General features: G+C 47.8%; 1 long non-coding RNA gene across 1 annotated transcript in view; it reads left to right on the top strand.

Annotated features, from left to right (window-relative positions):
• Nucleotides 1-578: 578 nt before the first annotated feature.
• Nucleotides 579-13,258, top strand: part of LOC121141878 — a 28,133-nt gene continuing 15,453 nt past the window's right edge. Inside the window, exons 1-2 of the long non-coding RNA XR_005878804.1 lie at nt 579-803; nt 1,455-1,753. This is a non-coding gene — a long non-coding RNA (uncharacterized LOC121141878). The remainder of the gene's footprint in view (nt 804-1,454; nt 1,754-13,258) is intronic.

The following is a 13,258-nucleotide window of genomic DNA, read 5'->3' on the forward strand; positions in this document are numbered from 1 at the left end:
AAGCTGATGAATGAGACAGGGGAGCAGTTGTCTCCAGCTCAGTGACCCCCCCCCCAGTCAGCAGGCCTTTGAAGAAACTTACTTTGATCACTGAAGTCACTTAATAAAGAACTGCGCCTTCTATGCCCACACGATTCATTTGCCTGTCTTAGAGACTCCATCTATTTATGCTACCTGAAACACGTTCTTGGATTAGAAAATAAAATCATTTAGGGAAAAAAAATGTGAATCAGGCTGGGGACATGGTTCAGAGGGTGACCTGCTCTGTTTGCAAACCCAGGGGAGGGGGGCCCAAATTTTGTTTCCAAGAACCGATGTGCACCGGCCTGTAGTCCAGCAGGAGGGCGGTGGAGACAGGAGGATCCTAGGGCTCTCTGGGCAGCACCCTGGCCTCCCGGGTTGATAGCACCTCAGGAATGATGGGGGCCCAAGGCCGTCTTCTGCCCTATACATGCAGTCACACGTAGGTGCACACACAGATGCACATCCACTTAATCTTCCCTGTGTGTACTCAGCCCTGCTGTACTCATATGGTCTTCTGATCTTCCACTCCTCCACAGGGCTATGCGTGGAAGGCAGGGACCTGCAGGGCGAACCCTGCTCCTTTTGCCTCCGCCACCTGCTTCCTCCCTGCCAAGATGCGTCCGTACAGAGTAGCAGCAGAGCCGGAGTCACACGCTCTCTCTCTTTCTCTAAGTTCCTTCTTGGAGTGTGGGAGCTCCGATGGGCATGAAGAGAACCCAACCTGATTAACTTGCTGTTGCTTGCTGAGAAAACCCTGTTTACATAGAACCAGCTTATTGGTAACAAGAGCATGTATTAAGGCATAGCCCGGGAAAGGCATAAAACGGGTCTCCTAATTATTTTCTCTCACATCTTTCTCACTCCAGTTGATGATATGAAATCGGGACCAGACACGCGATCACTCATTTCTTTGCTTACTGGAAAAGGCGACAGATTTTATGAAGATTAGAAAGTTTCCCCCTCCCCATTTGTCTCTCCGGTCCCGTGTCTCTCCAGGGGAGAGATGGTAAAGAGCTCAGATGTCGCCCCTTCCTGTAAAAGTCATGCATATGCCACCCGGCCTGTGTGGCTCCCCGCCTCATGAATTTGCAGAGTGGCCTCAGAGCGGCTCCCTCTTGTCTTGGGGACCGTTGCCAAGGCTGACCCACGGAGAAACAAATGGTGGAAGAGAAGGGTCACCGTGCAGCGCAGATAGGACCTGTTCACGCTACAACTTTTGGTCATGTGTCACGGTGTCCCCCACTCCTGTCCTTTGCTCTGTTATCTTACACCGTGTGCCCCGACAGTTGCCTGATCCTCACAGGTGTGCCTCTTTTCGGGTTGGCACGCACACCCTGTCCTCTCCACGGCCCAGCTCTGCCATGGTGGCAGTGGGTGACACCAGGGAGTGGACAATCTGATCTCTGATTCTCCCGTTTTGGTTTTTCTAGGCTCCAAGTGATTATTAGTAGGCAAGAAGCGAAGGAGAGAAGAGGACTCAAGACGTCACTTTCTTACACCTGAGAGTGCCGGGTTAGGGGCTCCAATCTGTGACGTGTCAAACATGCAAGACTGCCCCCCACCTCGACCCTGCTGATGTCTGGCTGCCTGTGCGTGCAGGTGGGCACGCTGGGATTCTCCCAGATGACGGTCTCCAGCCTCGACAGAATCCTTTATGCAAGAGGGAGGCCCCTGCCCGGGTGCTGATGCATTTCTGCCGGGATCGATGCTCTGGAGCCTACATATGTTGGTAAGTAACTAGGCAGCGAGTCTGAACTCAGCTGACAAAAATTATGGATTAGGGTGCCAAGGGCAACGATGAGTAAATGGTCTGGGGGGGAAAATCAGTTGTGAATCTCTACATTCTTTTTTTCTTCCCATTTGGTAACATCTAAATAAACAAGGAAAGGGTCAGAGAAAGAAAGGCCCATAAGTCTGGGAAGACACGAGGATGGTTAGTATAGACATTTTTGCCAAGGGCTTTCACTGTACACCGGAACTCCTGGCAGGGGCCCTACCAGCTTGGTGTCCCTGCTGTGCCCGTGTTCTCCCTAGGGTTTTCTCTGTCACAGCCATCTTTCCCCTGTGCTTGATGCTCCCAGCTCTGCATCCAAGGAGCCCCTTGTGACAGCGAGCTAAGCATGGCAATGATCTAATTTCCTGCAGAAAATTAATCTGACGCCTATCTTTGGCATCACTAAAAATCTACAAGTCGCCATTCCCTGTGGGTCTTGTCTTCTTCTGTTGGCCTTGGGAGTGAAGGTGGCTGGAAGCTCACGTTCTGTTGCATCCCCAGGTGCATGCTTCTCTCGAAGTAGGCCTTTGCCGTCGCTCTGTGCTGCCCTCTTTATCTCCCACATCTTTTTCTTGTCATTGGCCACTGTTAAAAGTGGAGGAGAAAAAAAAAAAAACTACTGTCCGGCAGCCTTGGACCGTGCCTGCGATAAACTGACGGAGTGAATACTTTATTCCCACCGTCAGGGTATCCAAGAACACACATCAGTAGCTACATCAGACAGCCGAGGTTGACTTAAAATGAGGAAATGAGGAAATGTGTTTGGAAGACTGGCCCCGACGCTCACATTTGTGTGGATATTTTATTGTGATTTGAGCTTGTTTGGTAGATTTTTGGTGGAGCACCCTGAAATCTGTGTATGAGACAATGAAGACTGGACTGAACCGGAATGGGAGGTGACTGTGAGAAGGGTCTCTGAACATTCTGGAGGGGGCCTTTTGTGTCGATTGGTTCACTTCCCCTGGTTCTTTTACGTTTTCTGGTCTTACTCTACCAACTCCCTCTCCTCCTACTGTCCCCTGGGAGTTAAGTCTGTGCCCACAAAGCCCCTTGTGACATGGTCCCTCCACCCCCATCTTCCCTACTTAGAGCCAGGGAGCATTGTCAGGCCTTGAGGTATGTGTGCGTTATCTCAGAGGCCGCCATGCCCTGTCCACAGGGGCGATGGTTAGGCATGGAAGAAGAATGTTACCACTGGGTGGATTTGATGATTTGAGAGGAACTTTGGCTCTACAATCACTCTCAGATTTGTTGGTTATGAGTCTAGGGCACCTGAAACAAGTGGCCTTGAACCAACACAGATGGTTATCACTCAAACAAAACCAGAGAAAATTAAAAAGGTATAAGTCTTGTATGAACCTGAAATCAAAATGTCAAGTCTCTTAATAAAGCATAATTGTTTTATAAATAGAATGTAAATCAGATACCTTGTTTCCATTCTTCCTGGTAACTCTAAGACATGAGTTATGAAGTTCCACCTGGATGTACTTGGTGAAGCTGCCACAGGCCCACCTCTCTCTCTCTCTCTCTCTCTCTCTCTCTCTCTCTCTCTCTCTCTCTCTCTCTCTCTCTCTCTCTACTCTCTCTCTCTCTCTCTCTCTCTCTCAAGTCCTCCCTTCCTGTGCTAACTCTGCAGGTCTCATGGACTGGGCTCTTTCCCCTTGTTGACTTTGTTGAAATCCCCATTGACCAGCTCAATGTCTCATCTAATGACCCTGCCCTGCAGGTACGGGAAAGCTGAGGGCTACCATTTTCAGAGGCAAGGCAGCAATAAATTCCCCAGGATTTGTTGACATTAATTGGCTTGAGTTGGTATGAGACATTCTAGCTCCTGGCTCATTTGTCTTCTGCAATCTTTGAATCTGGTCAGTTCTCAGGCCAGCCAGTCATTCGACCATGGGCTTAACAACATCTCAGAGTCACTGGTGACTCAATCACACTTTCCTTTATTGCTCAATAAAATAATAAATAACAATAAGCTTAGAGGGTTAAGCACCGCAGCATGCTGTTCTCCAGGGAAAACACAAAGCTTCCAGTGCTCTCAGACAAGTGAGCCCACATGCCTTCAGGCCTGAACAAAAGCCCTTTCCAGAGGTGCAGCTGCCGACACCTAAGGCAGCTCCAACAGCCAGCTTTAGTCGGAAGGAGAGAACACGGGGAGCTGGCAGTTCTCTGTGCAGAGATGCATATGCAAATGAGAGATACATATGCAAATGAGAGATACATATGCAAATGAGAGATGCATATGCAAACGCAGATTGTTTTCTTATAGAACGGCCTTCCAGCTCTTCTGTTAGCCATCAAGCCGTAAGCCCATTGCAAACGAACCTCCTGACCGCCCTTGTCTACAAAAGCAAGATAATACATGTGGTAAACTATTTGTTCTTACTGCAGATACTAGTCCATGCAGTGTGCCTCTGATCCTGGGGTTCATGTTCATTGTGTTCACTGTGTGTGTGTGAGTGTGTGTGTGTGTGTGTGTGTGTGTGTGTGTGAGAGAGAGAGAGAGAGAGAGAGAGTGTGAGAGAGAGGGGGGGGCGGTCATACACAAAGTGCCAAGCTAGTTTTCCCATGAGCCCCTCAGATCCTTCAACTGCTATCTAAATCACTGCTCTCTATAGTAGAGGGCCATCTAAAAAATTCGAAGATACTGGAAACTGTACTTCTTAAAATACAGTGGCAGGGATGAGACATGTAAGTCATCTGGTAGAGGCCCTGCCTACCATGTAGACAGAGAGAGGCCTTTGCTTCAGATCTTACCATGGTGCAAACTGGGCATGTTGGCCCATGCTTATACTCCTATAACTCAGGAGGTAGATGCAGGAGGATCACAAGTTCAAGGCCACCCTCAGTTATGCCATGCAAAGTCGGTGTGCTGTGTGGCCCTGTCTCTAAAAGACGGATGAGATCCAGTAAAATAAAGCAAAATCCAATTGTAAGCTTGGTGTGGTAAGGCATGCCTGTAATGCCAGCACTTGGGCGGTGGATGGAAATTAGGAATCAAGGTTATCTTTGGCTACATATGGTGAGTTTAATGCCAGCTCGAGCTACCATAGACTCTGCTTTTGAAAGCAAAACAAAACACCCAGAAAACAAATGAACAAGAAGGCCAATGACAATTAACGATTTAAAAAGCATCCTTGGACTTGGATCTCATGGCAAAGCCACACTGCTGTCAAATTTCCAAGTGACATAACTACATGGAGATGGGAGATGGATGGAGAGGTGGCAGGGATGGAGGAGCAGTCATAGTGTGCGTTCAGGTGAGATGATAAGACACCACGGTGAAATCTTTACAAGGGAGGGAGAAGCCAATGGATGCCTGGACCGAGGACCCCTCCCCTACTGCAAAAGGACCTGAAGGGGATGTACCCAGGACCCCTCCCCTACTGCAAAGGGACCTGAAGGGGATGTACCCAGGACCCCTCCCCTACAGCAAAGGGACCTGAAGGGGATGTACCCAGGACCCCTCCCCTACAGCAAAGGGACCTGGAGACAACGTATCTTGTGGCTTTTAAACAGCAGAAACTGGTGCAATGAAGCTTTTGCTTAAATTTTTTGCTTAGGGCTTGTCTATTTTTAAAATTTTAAATCCCAGATATCCTTCAGGGTGAAACCTGTCTTCATACATCGAGTTACCCTGATGTGTTCTGGAAGCTGAGACTTGGAGGCCTTGTGTTGGCTGCACATAGAAAATTCACGGAGTTGGAAAAGGAAGGAACCGACTTTGATGATTCCAGAGAAACAGAGAGGGAGGGACAGGACCTGAAAACAGGGCTCAGAGACCAGACGTGACCCAAGAAGTCGAGGGCAGGCCTGCCTCGGCAGTGCCAGCTTAGGGACGGCCACTCACGTGGGGAAGCTTCCTGCAAGTGCACTTTGTGATATGAGCTCACGTCCCAGCAGAGCCTTTCCAGAGGAAACAAATGCTAGATCTATAGCTCCATCAGAGTTCTGGGTTTTGATCCCCAGCACCGTGTAAACTTGTTTTAGGGGCGCATACCTGTAATCCCAGCACTCAGGAGGTAAAGGTAAAAAAAAATTGCAGTTCGAGGTCATCTTCAGCTATCTCCAAGTTCAAGACTGGCCTAGGGTATATGAGGTGAAACTCCATCAAAAGGAAGCAGAGGGTAGGAAAAAGAAGCACACAGGTGTCCAGTGCTCAGTCAAGCTGGTTGCCTGGCAGCAGCGTGATTCCAAATGCCACCCATTTAGACGCGCATTTCAGAGGACCTGGGTCTCAGGGCTGGAAGAGCGAAGGAGAAGGTGAGGCCTCCACAACTTGTGGGAACCTCTGGAGGTCGATTCTCCCTACCCTGTGTCCATGGGGGTTTCATCTGGGCATTTCCAGAAAGACCTCCTGACAGCGAGTCTCCCCTAGAGCAGAATTTTCTGACGTATTCCCTGGTGTAAGCAATTAGCGATGTGACTCTTCTAGCTGGGAGTATATCGTCCTCACTCAGCTTATCCAAAAGTGCATCCTTGGGAATAAGAGCTAGAGAAGATCTGCAAAGAGGAAAAAAAAAGATTAGATGGCCAAGTACATCCTAGGACAGTGCCTAGAGCCACAATTTATGGCAACATACCAAGCGCCCTGAGAAAGTCTTCAGTAGGAACGTTACTTCTTCCCTTAGTGTCTCCTGTACCTAATTGTCCACTGATCTTTTTTCCAAATACCTCGCATTAGCAGGGAAAGACTTGGGAAATGTCACTCTACACAAAAGCCACATAATGTAAGAGCAAAGAGCTTCTTCAGACAGCCAAGGTGGAACCCTGAGTGACTGTCACCATCGCTCGTGTTTGCCTACAATTTGTACCTTCCAGCCCTCCCCTCAAGTTTTGGGGAGCATTTTAGCTTTAGCCTCTCTACACTATAAGTGACTGGTCGTGTCAGGATCTGGGAACCTACGTTGGCTTCTGTTTGTCAAAAGCAATAAAAGATTGAGCAATGATCACTCAGCAACCACAAAACGTATCCAGGGAATTGGCACCATCAGGTCTAGATATTAGTCTTTGGTGGCCTCACTGTGGTAATTAAAACCTAATGATAATGCAAATGCTAATGAGATTAGCGATGCAACTGCAATTAACGAGGTTTATGAACATTATCTCTGGCCTGTCGCCTCTGCCAAAGCATCTTAGTTAACAGCAGTCTTTCTTTAGCATACTAGGTACCGTGTAGGTTGATTTTTTTTTTCTAGGTTGAGCCCTGCCTTGTGCTTGTAATGGCTGCTGCCTCGGAAACACTTAGTACTGCTCTGTTATTGACTTCTGCAACTTTTAAATGACTGTCACGGACACAGCCAGTGTTCTCATGTTGGCTGGCAAGTGTCAGACAGAAGGGAGGAAAATGGAAACAGAAACACGGGATGTAATCGCAGCAGGTGAGCGGCATGGGTGCCAGTGAGAGTCTATAGAATGTCAATGTGCAAACCAGTGTTGCAGATCACTTAGTTAGGGGACTCCAGACGTGGAAACCTGAGTCCCCTCTGCCTGGTTGCTGACTGTGTCCATAGCTATCACTGAGGCCCAAAGAGACTGTCACAGCACACTAGGAGTCTTCTGCGACTCAAAGCGGCATGCAGTCTGATGTAAATGCCCACGGTGGCAACCACTGTGACGTCTTTTAGTGACAGGCGCTCTCAGGAACACTTTCTAGTCTCTTATCATTTGCCTAGCCCTCACCATATTTTCCACATTGTTAATCCCTCCTGTGCAATTCTTCCCAGCACCACCTCTCCCTGCTGACGCTAATCCCATGCCCTTGTGGGTGCACATAATGTTGGTAGAACCTGCATGTCTGATTATTCATGTAATTGTTAGTGCAATTTTTCATGAGGATGTTATATCGGTCTTGGAAAGCATGACATTATTAAGAACATCTTTTCTGGGGTGAATGTGGGAAAGGATCGCAGAGTGGGCTCATTAGGTGAGCAGAAAAGAAAAAGAAAAAAAAACCCTTCTCATAATGGCTTGTGTAATGGAACCATTTAATAAAAATAGGTACAAAATACTGGTGTAATTAGACGAGAAGGTCACAGAAATCATCAATTTAGATGGAGGTGATATGAGAAACAGGACTTAAAACTTCCAGGAAACTCTCTCCTCAAGACAATTTGAACCACAAAAAGTGGTTTGCATTTCCAGCTTAATAGCCCCAGGCATGGTGCCACCTGCGCCACGCAGCAGAGACCTTTCTGAGCATCCCTGCCTGGAAGTGCACATGGTGGCTCCCGCCCGAGTGGACGTTAGAGGAGCAGGGTGGCCAGGACCCCACACGTGGTGGCCTCTTCCATCGCATAGCCGAGTCTCAGCAGTATCGTCCTGGTCAACTTCGGAGTCAAACTGGGCAGCTTTTCTATAGCTAAAGAAATAAGAGGAATGGTGTCCGCAGGGATTTCTCTAACATGGCCTCTGAGATAAGCAAGGGTTTTGCTTTGTAATGCGCACAGGTGGCGTTCCCCTATTTCCTCCCCTATTTCCTCTGTCCAGGAACCTCAAGACTAGTAGGGAAGAGGTGCTTCCATGTGGTGACCCCAACCTCCCTGACACCACTTTTGGCCCAGGTTCTTTCTGGCTGAGACGGGGCTTGTCTGTTCTGTAGATGGCAGACAACTCTGTGTTCAGTCTGCCCCTTCACCCAGTGTTTTGTCTTCCTGGGCCTGACGTGGTACTGGGAACACAGTGTGTTCCTAAGAGGGTCTTTGGAATGAAGTAAAGACTGAACCCAGAGCAGGGTTAGCTCGCTGAAGCTAGCAAGAAGACCATGGGTGACTGGGCAATTGCTCAACAGCCTGCACTGCAGACACAAGGATCTGAGTTTGAATGCCTGACACCCATGTAAAAAGCTGGCATGGGTGAATGTGTCTGTAACTCCAGGCAGGAGGGTCCCCGAGACTTACTGGCCTGTACCACAGCACTAGGTTCAGTGACAGACAATGTCTGAATGGAATAACGTAGAGACTGTTATAGTGCTTCAGTAGGACACCTGACACCCTCCTGTGTTCTACACATGTGCATATGCACAGCTGTACATACTGTACATACATGTGTTGTATTCATTCACCACATACCACACCACACACAAGTACACACACCCGCACACACACACACACACACAAGGGCTTGAACAACTGTACATACGTGTGTACTATGCATTCAAATATGTTGTGTTATTTTCAACTTGAACACAATATATGAAAATCGTATATTTCTCCCAAACTTCAATATTGTTTACACCTGAAATTGATGACGTCATTTATTAATGATGAACAGAGGAACTGATCTTTGAAGATGAAATTAATAAAAACACCACCTTAAAACAAATGTACCTACATACATATTCAAGAATAATAGTAGGCCAACAATTTTATTGCAAAATATTTCTCAACTACACAAGCAGTTATTGAGAATGCCAAGCTAGTCCATTGTGTCATGAGAATCTCCAGTGTCACAGCCGCACACGGTTGCCTTGAACTATAGAAAAATGACAATTCGTGTGGCTCCTCGCTGGACAACATTCTCTGCATCTCAAAGAGTCCCAGGCCTGGTGTAAGAAACATGGCTGTGGGCTGCATACCTGGGCCAGAGGCAGAGCTATCACACTTCCTTGATGAATGTGCCCGCCACTTCCCAAGCACTGCTCCAGTGTGCACATAGTGAGATTTACTGTTTTGTTATTTTCCAGATTTGGGGATGTCTGGGGCCTTCATGGTTGGCCAGGGGGGACTGTCCCTCTACAGCGAACTCATTCATAGAGAAACAAAATCAGTCTATTAACATCACAGCAGATCTCCTCTGTACAGATGTACCAACTCCAAAGCCCTGCCACCCTAGTGGCCTCCTTTTCTGGGTCCCACAAGGTTCCTGTCTGCAAGACAACAGTCTGCTCCACTCACCTCAGTCAGACAGCAGATCCCTCTAGAAACCCTAAATCTCAGAGTCCTTTCAAACTGGGCAATGTTGAACTCGCTTAACACCATGAACCAGACATGCCTGATCTTCCTATAACACCCACGGAAGACTCCTGTCCTCAGTCCCCCTCATCCCTTCTGCCTTTCACCAGCCCAGGTGGACTCCATGGCATGGAAGGCTTCCTTCTGCTGGGGAACTATAACAAATACTCTCTCCAAAGGCAGCTTACCCCTCATCCGTGACCCTCAATGTGCCTAAAAGTTATTAAAATCAACATTGTTAAAGAGTCATCTATTCACAGATATTTGTGTGTGTATATGTATATACTTGTATTAAGGCTCAAAGGAGGTTTTGAGATTTGGATACACTTTCATTATTTTCATGAATTAATTATCTGAGAGGTAGAGAAACAACCTGACTGGGTTTCAAGCTGTTTTCACTAGCCACAGGGAAATGGTCAAAACACTCGTGAAACTCACACACCCTAGAGCGCAGTTTCCTCCCTGGGATGGGACTAGAGCTTGGACTTATCGCCACCTCCTAGGTTCCTGGGATGTTATTTCCCATAGACAAGACCGGGGCAACCACGGGGCAGGACTTTTAAAGAGACTGAGTCACAGCTGTAGGGTTGAGGTGGAAGGGTTTTCCTAAATGCTTTTTGAGCTAGAAAGGTGAGGATGCGGAGAACCTCTGCATGTGATAGGATCTTTCTTTGTTTTTTTTGGTGGAAAACAATGGGAAGTAAGGAATCCGCATAAACACACTTACGTGTCCCCACACCAGAGTGGGGCGTTGAGAGGAGGAGCGTGGAAGTGTGCACGCTGTGCCGTCGATGCTTCAGCATGGGTGGGGGAGGCTGATGTGGAACAAGGCGGCAGGATGAATGAAGAGAGAACCCGGGGAATATTAGAGGAACTTTGTCCCTGATGACCCTCTGCCAGCATCACACTCAGATAGCCCCAGTATGTTATTTGCTTGCGTTGTTACGGTATGCACAAACACATCTTGAGCCCCCAAAATTCAGTGCCTCTGCCACTGAGCAGAATTTTCGAATATTTCAGCCTCATTCTTTACAATGAACATAATTGTGGCGTGGGACGTGATGTTTTAATGCCACCACATGCTGTATAATGACAGCCACCTCAGCTTCTTATCATCATCGCTTCACGGTGAGATGCCGAAACCTCCCCTTCTAGTCAAATTAGAAAGACATGGTGCTGTTGTCAGCCTGGGGGTCCCGTGCCACGCCACAGAACAGCGGAGCCTGTTCTCCCCAGTAGCTATGCTCTATCCAAGGCCTTGGATTTGGGTCATACTTCCAGGCAGACATGGGAGGAGGGTTTGAACTGCCACCTCCCATCCGACCTCTGACTTGGGGACAAACAGTCTGGGAAGACACAACCCGAGGTCTCCTCTGTGTGTCTACATTGCCAGAAAGAATGGACTATTTCTGTCCCTTGAGTCATAGGCCACCCCGGACTCGCCAGCTCTGTCCCCTGTGGTCGCTTGGGCCAGACAACAGCAAGCTCTTCTCACAGCCCAGAGTCTCCTGTCCTGCAAACCTTGGCCCTTCTGTTGGGTCTTAGTAAGCGGGGAGTCTAAATATGGCACATGGCAGCTTGATGGAAATCATTTCCAGTAAAACAGGATGTTTCCTCAGCAGTTTTCAAGCTGGCGCTGACTCAAGCATCCTTGGGGCAGCCCACTTAACTGGTCATTAGGGAGACAGCAATGAGGCATAGAGGAATTCTGTAACGAGATGCGTATCCTGTGCAGGCTCCCGGGACTCTGACCTTGGTTCCTTGGGCCGAGGGATTTGGCTGAGGCCGCTCTACAAAGGGCTCTTCTGTGCTCCGTCTGCTGCCCCTGCAGGGGCTAGAACAAGCTCTGTGTGGGGACAGCTGGGAAGGTGACACGCCCCCCACACACAGACCTTGTCTAACGTGACAGAGGCCAGACGCTGTGTTTTCAGAGCTGGTATAGTGAAGTGTGGACTTGAAAGATGAACACCTGGTCTCAGATGCTTTGTGTACATGCAAAGGGTTAAATCACCCAAAAGGCGGTTCACGTCGTCTTCGCAAGCCATGAATTACTTACCCAATTTGGATATAATTAAAAGAAAAGTTTTGGCCCAATTGTAAATGGACTGTTTATACCTGTGCCTATGCTGATATGAATGCATGCGTGTCCCGCAGCTGGTGGCATTCCTATGGAAGGCTGTGATGTAGGGTTGGACTCTGAAGGTCATTCCAAGCCTCTGGTCGGCACCATCTCCTTCCTCATCCTCTCTCAAGTGAGTAGAGCCTTTCAAACACTGTTGCCACCAGAAGCTGAGCTACTTTGCAGCCTTTCCCACCATGGTGGACTAAAGCCTTCTGAAAGAGAATAATTCTCTTCTCCAACAAGTTGTTTCTGCTAGGATTTGTGGTCATTGTGATTCCATAGTAACCAGCATAGGAAAGCAGTATGAGGAGTTGGGCCTCTGTTGGAGCTGGTTTCGACCACTTGGGTCTGTGGAAATGGCTCGAGTGGTGAATGTGGAAGTTTGGAGATGTGGGTTAGAGAACCCTCAGAATTCCACAAGCAGAGCAGAGTGGATCATTCTCCCAGAATGCCAAAGCAAGTGTGGACACCAGGGACTGTGGTCATGATGCTTTTCAGATGGGAACAAGGACGCTATTGAGAACTATACTAGAGGCCGTTTGTGTTATATCCTGACAACAGATCTGTCTGTATTCAATCCTTTATGGACAACTTAAGTGAGACCAAATTCAGAAGTAATAGACTAATGTAACAGAGGAGAATTCAAGACATTATAGTATTGATGTGGTGGTGTGATTACTTGGGGCTGCTTTTTGCTGGGTTTGCAGTGAGAACTGGTAGCAAAACCATGTTATTTGGCCAGGAATGGAGCACTTCTAAAGTTCTAGGGAAAGCAAGTGCTTATAAGTTGGTCATAGATGCTAAAGAGGCCAGTGTCATTAATAAGTCCTTTACTTTGCTAAGTGATATTTCTAGGAGAAGATGCTCACGCTCAAGAACCCCAAGGTATAAAACTTAAAAACTCATTTGAAAAACTTTTCTTTAAAAAGAGAGTGTCCCCAAAGATGCTTCCCCTGGGAAATAAGTGTGTGTGTGTGTGTGTGTGTGTGTGTGTGTGTGTGAGAGAGAGAGAGAGAGAGAGAGAGAGAGAGAGAGACAGAGATGGGGGATGGATGGAGGGAGGGAGAGACAGAGAGGAGATTGATTGATTGATTGATTGATTGATTGATTATGGATTATTCAGAGGCTAGTCCAAGGGAATGCTGATCCTGTTACTCCTGGTAGTAGAACTTGGTATCATCCATGAGGTGTTGTTTTGTGACAAATGTCAGAATAATGAATCTCTGCTGTTTGCTGTACTAAGAGTCCATGAATCCAGGCAGTGTATAACAGGGCTGGCTTCCCCTGGACTGCTTTAAGAGGGGGATGTGTGAAACTCTGAAGATGAAGTCTAGGCTACAGTTGAGACCCTAGGATGTTCGAGGTGCTAAGAAAACAGGATTA

Source organism: Mesocricetus auratus, unplaced genomic scaffold (assembly GCF_017639785.1).
Source record: "Mesocricetus auratus isolate SY011 unplaced genomic scaffold, BCM_Maur_2.0 Super-Scaffold_100008, whole genome shotgun sequence".
Lineage (NCBI taxonomy): Eukaryota > Metazoa > Chordata > Mammalia > Rodentia > Cricetidae > Mesocricetus > Mesocricetus auratus.